This window comes from Haplochromis burtoni, unplaced genomic scaffold, assembly GCF_018398535.1.
Source record: "Haplochromis burtoni strain Fernald_Lab_line unplaced genomic scaffold, NCSU_Asbu1 Contig_271, whole genome shotgun sequence".
Lineage (NCBI taxonomy): Eukaryota > Metazoa > Chordata > Actinopteri > Cichliformes > Cichlidae > Haplochromis > Haplochromis burtoni.
Window position 1 is genome coordinate 348752 of NW_024582632.1, and position 5169 is coordinate 353920.

Here is a 5169-nt window from a genome sequence, read left to right on the forward strand (position 1 = left end):
CCGAACTCTTAGGAGGTTAAAGCAGAAATTAAAAAAGGCATGCATTTTTAATTTCTCTTTAATATTTGGGCTGATTGGGACCCAATGAATGTAAAAACAAAGAATCACCTGATTTTTTCTTTTTTTACCTGATTTTTGTTTCTAAGAAAAATAAGAGCCACAAATGAGGATATTCGTTTTAAATTTTGATAAAACAGAGACAGTATAACATCCTCATAAGTGGATATCAGGCCCTTGTAGAGCAAAATTTAGTATTTTGGTCTAGACAACCAAAAATGTGATGTCCACATATGTGGACGCCAGGTCCCAGGAGGTTAAGGTGTATATTTATACCAGTGAGGCAAGCAATTCTGATTTTAGACTTTCTTTTTCAGAGGAGCCAAAGTATGAAGAGTTGTACAGCGCGAAGGTATAACACGTTGAACAAGATAAGCAAACTCTGGGAGTCGAGTTTAGGTAGCTGCTCTGCACTGTGTTGGCAAAAAAGCATTGAAGAGGACGATCACAGTGGATGAATTTTATCCTATAATATAGTTACAGCACTTTCAGAAAGACATCTACTGTAACGAAGTATATTCCCCACTGTTATGTAATCCATTATTGTAAATTTAATGTTATTAAGAATTTATCAGACAAAAGAGAGAATACTTTCAAATGTTCACTTTCTAATTATTCATATAACACTCATTTATTCTTCAGCCTCGAGTGCAGTCTCTACCTCAGTCAACAAATGTGTTTTATTCAAACAGAGAACATGAAGCTTGGCATGCTGTACAACATTTTGAAGGTGCGTTTGTGTCCCAGTCCAAACATAACTGCGTAAATGAACCAGTGTTTGACTGTCGTAGATTTTGGGTGATCCAAATGACAACTATATGTAAGTCCAGACTCCCCAAAGCAAGTTTTTAATATTATCTACAGTACTTGGGGAGGACCATCTTCACTGACTACAGTCAGCACACCAAATGGTGATGGAGGGCTTGTTTTTCCCGTGTCCTGCAAGGAAACAATCAGATTCTTTAGAACACCAAATTATAAGATACACAATCAAGCTGCGTTATCACATTGCTGCCATAGATACTAGACATGTGATAATGCCCTGAAATAGGGATGCACCGATACCACTTTTTGGAAAACGAGTACAAGTACGAGTACTTGCATTTCAGTACTCGCCGATACCGATACCGAGTACTTAATAAAAACATGATTTAAATTTGCAGGTAACAGCTTTAGTCCTATAATTTAACAAAAAACAAACAAACAAGGGACTAGTTTGGAATTAAGAACATTTATTTAAAATGAAAAGCATGTTGTATGCAACATATTACAGAATAAATAATTGTAAAAAAAACAAAATTAAATTTTAAATTTGTTCGTCTGTTTCTCTGTTTAGAAGTCTCACCAGCACAGTCATAGCTGGGATGACATCAGAGGCTAGTGCGTCGTAGCTGCTCACTTTTTTAGTTATTTCCTCAAAGGGGGCGAGGATGGCAACAGTCGTCTCCATAAGAGCCCATTGGTGAGCGGTGAGATAGTCAGGGAGTTCGTGCTCGGACGTGCCCAGCACTCGCTTTTGCTCAGTGAGGGACTGGAGCATGTAATACGTGCTGTTCCAGCGTGTCTGTACGTCCTGCTGCAGTCTCTTTATTGGCTGGTTGAGCTGTCCCTGAATGTCCTCGAGGCGGGAGTAGGCTAAGGCGGAATGTTTAAAATGCCCAACTATTTTCCGCCCCACTGCTATAGCATCAGCTATGCTCCTCTGTGCTAATAAGCCCTCGTGAACAGCCAGTTGGAGCGTGTGCGCGACACATGGCAGACTTGGGAGCCCTGCGTCATTCATGGCTTTAATCATGTTTTTGGCATTGTCACAAAGCACAACATGTACTGATGTCTTAGGTATACCCCATGTCTGGAGCATTTCCTCAAACACATGCGCTATAGCCTGGCTGGTGTGCAAGCCGTCGGAATTGTTTGGCATATAATGGCTCGTTGCGGCGTGAAACTCGTCTATCCACTGGGAGGTTAGGCTAATCAGCGACACGGGGCTAACACTGCTTGTCCAAATATCCGTGGTGAAACTAAATGCAGAGGAGGCTTGCAGTAGGCTGTGGATATGTTTTTTCACGGACTCGTGTAGTTTAGGCAGCTCCGTGTCAGTCATGTAGTGGCGGCTTGGGACATCATATCTGGGCTCCAGAACATGGAGGAGACGCAGGAATCCCACATTTTCTACCTCCGAGAGTGGCTGGTCACTCAATGCAATGTACTCGATAATTGCCTGTGTTATTTTCACAGCACGTGGATTGTCTCTGGACATTTTCTCTCGTCTTGCAAGAGTTTGCTGCAGCGTGGGTTGTGTTGGTTTAGAAGCGTGGGTAAACTCCTTGTACTCGTTGTCGTGTTGGGATTTTAGGTGCTTGATTAAATCACTTGTGTTAAATGCGCTAACTTTTGAGCCTCCTCTGGACAATTTCGCTGAGCACAATTTGCAGTCCGCCTTTGTTTTGTCGTCTTCATTCACTTTGAAATAGTTCCACACGGCTGACATGTCTCGCCTCGCCTTCTCCCCGCTCTAAGCTGCAGCCGGGGCCTGGGGGCGGGCACTCGGCGCCTGTGATTAACCCCTTACATGCCGCTCAAACATAGACATTTCTCAGACCGTGGTATCGGTCCTCGGTATCGGGGGAATTTTAATGAGTACGAGTACTTTAGAAAATGTGGTATTGAGGCCGATACCAGATACCGGTATCGGTATCGGTGCATCCCTACCCTGAAATCACTGTTCCAAAGCTTGCTGGCTTCATAGTGAATATGTGGGGACCAAACTGTTGTTGTGTGTAAGAACTTACACAGCATGACTTTACTGGAGTCAGCTAGCAGTGAATGCCTCTGAGGACAACATCACAGTTATAACTAACAAATCTAACAACAGGAAGCAGAAATGATCAATAAAGAGGCGATTTTACCGAGTCGAAGCACAAATCAAACAGGAAATAAAACGAGTTCATCTAAATTCTAATTGAAGTTCAGTGTGATTAACACACACTGAAGATTATTAAACTCAAAAACCAGAAACACTTCACACCCAGTCGATGTCTTTTTGTCCAACAGTTCCTTTTCTAGAGTTTGATGTAACCTGAGAAGTTCTGTCCAGAGCCTCAAAGAAATCTTACCAGCAGTTCTACGAAACATCAGGATGTCTGAAAAAGCAGAAAGCAGGGAGAGTGAGAAGACTCACACATTCATTCAAATCTTACAGGTTTTATTCTACAATCTTTGCCACAGCTAATTAGATTCACACATATAGCACTCATTAAAAAAATACTAATTAAAAACAGCATCTACTACTATGAATGTCTGAATGTGTGATATTTAAGATAAAACACAACAAGACAACTTATGTTAAGTGTGTACGTTTGTTAAATGTTAACTTTATTCCAGTAAATAGAATTTCTAATGTCATAAGAGCATACATGCACATTGACCAGGTTAATCATGCCGTAATATTTATATTTACCCTGAAACGTTTCTCGTGTTGTTTTCAAAGGACACGCTAAATTATTTGATTATCAAACCATTTGAAACAATCATTCACTGATATGGTTTATGGAGGTCGTAAATTTGGCTTTGACTTGCACAACCAAATTTGTATCTGAATACAATTTTTAATAAATGAAATACCATTAATATCTAAAATGTTTAAAATGAGGTTGAATATATTGATAAAACCAAAGTATCATGTTTTTTTTAAATTAATGTGCTGGGTTGCCGCCTCACTTAACTGCCAGACTCTCCTTCACTGTTAATTGTTGTCTTCTAACATTAACTGTTAGCTCTGATAGCACAGACAGTGAAGTCAAAGAAAAGGTAACTTCTATGCTTTTGCCTTGTTTTTGCTGGTCTCATGAGATGAGCATGCTTTTTGTCCTCTGCTCACTGGCGTCACAGGTACACGTGGATTTCTTCAGCTTGTGCATCGACAGGAACCAGCCTCAATCTGCCACCGTCAGTGACCTCAGCAGGAAATGTTTCAAACATTTACTCACCAACAGCTGGTAACTGATGACTGAAGGAGCTTCGATCCATAATGGAGTGTGAGGTTCTGCATACAGCTACATGGATTTGTGCACGGAGAGGAATTACTTATGGCTTAACAATGAATGCTGCTTCAGTCTTGTACCTTTGTATTAAATGACCATCCTGAGAGATTTACTGTTGGAAAGTTCTTCAAGCCCAAACACGAGCACTTTCCCTTAGCCGTAATTGCTAAATTTTCAGATACATTTTCAGATTTGCATTTCAGTCCAAATGACACATCATTTTTGTACTATTTATATATAGTTTGTACTATTTAAATATCTTGACACTAGCTGGTTTGTTTTCAATTTGACTTAGCTTGCTTTAGTTTTTGTGAAAAAAACAACAACAACTGCAACTGAATGAAAATGCTACCTTGGCCTTAATCTATTATATATCATAGTGTTACATGAATTGTGAAAGAACGATGTCATTTATTCCTTTCATGCTGAGAGGATGCACAAAACGTTACTAATGATTAGCCCAGGGGTCTCACTTTGAGAACTATAGATCTAAGTGCTAAGGTCCAGGTAATTTGTCAGATAGCCCCAGAGCACTGACTTTACAAAGTATGCATCTACTATTACAAAAAGTCAAGAACTTGGTAAACACAATCCACAGGGCCAGCCTGTAGGAGTCACTAGTGAGGTAACAGTGACACGAGCCCTCACTTTGTTCCCACCCACAAATACTGTTCATTAAGATGGATGAAGTGCCTTGCCAAGCCAGGAGCACAGCTGCAGGGAATGAACTGTAAATTGGTCTCTCGGGTGGCCGGTAAGTGCTTTAACCCGCTTTTGGTCAAATTCCCCACTTTTTAAATGTGTGGTTGATGGACAGTGCTGTCCCACAATACAGCAAGTAACAGAAAGGATGGAGCTACTGGCAGATAGCAAAGAAGCTTGGTTCCATGTACATTACAAGCTTTTTATCATGAGGTCTGATAGTCATGCTTCCCTCCATTAGTTTTGTTCATTGGTTTGTTCCTGTGTCTCTCCTAGCTTCTTGCTGTAACTTGGATGAAGACCACACACACACACACACACACACACACACACACACACACACACACACACACACACACACACACAC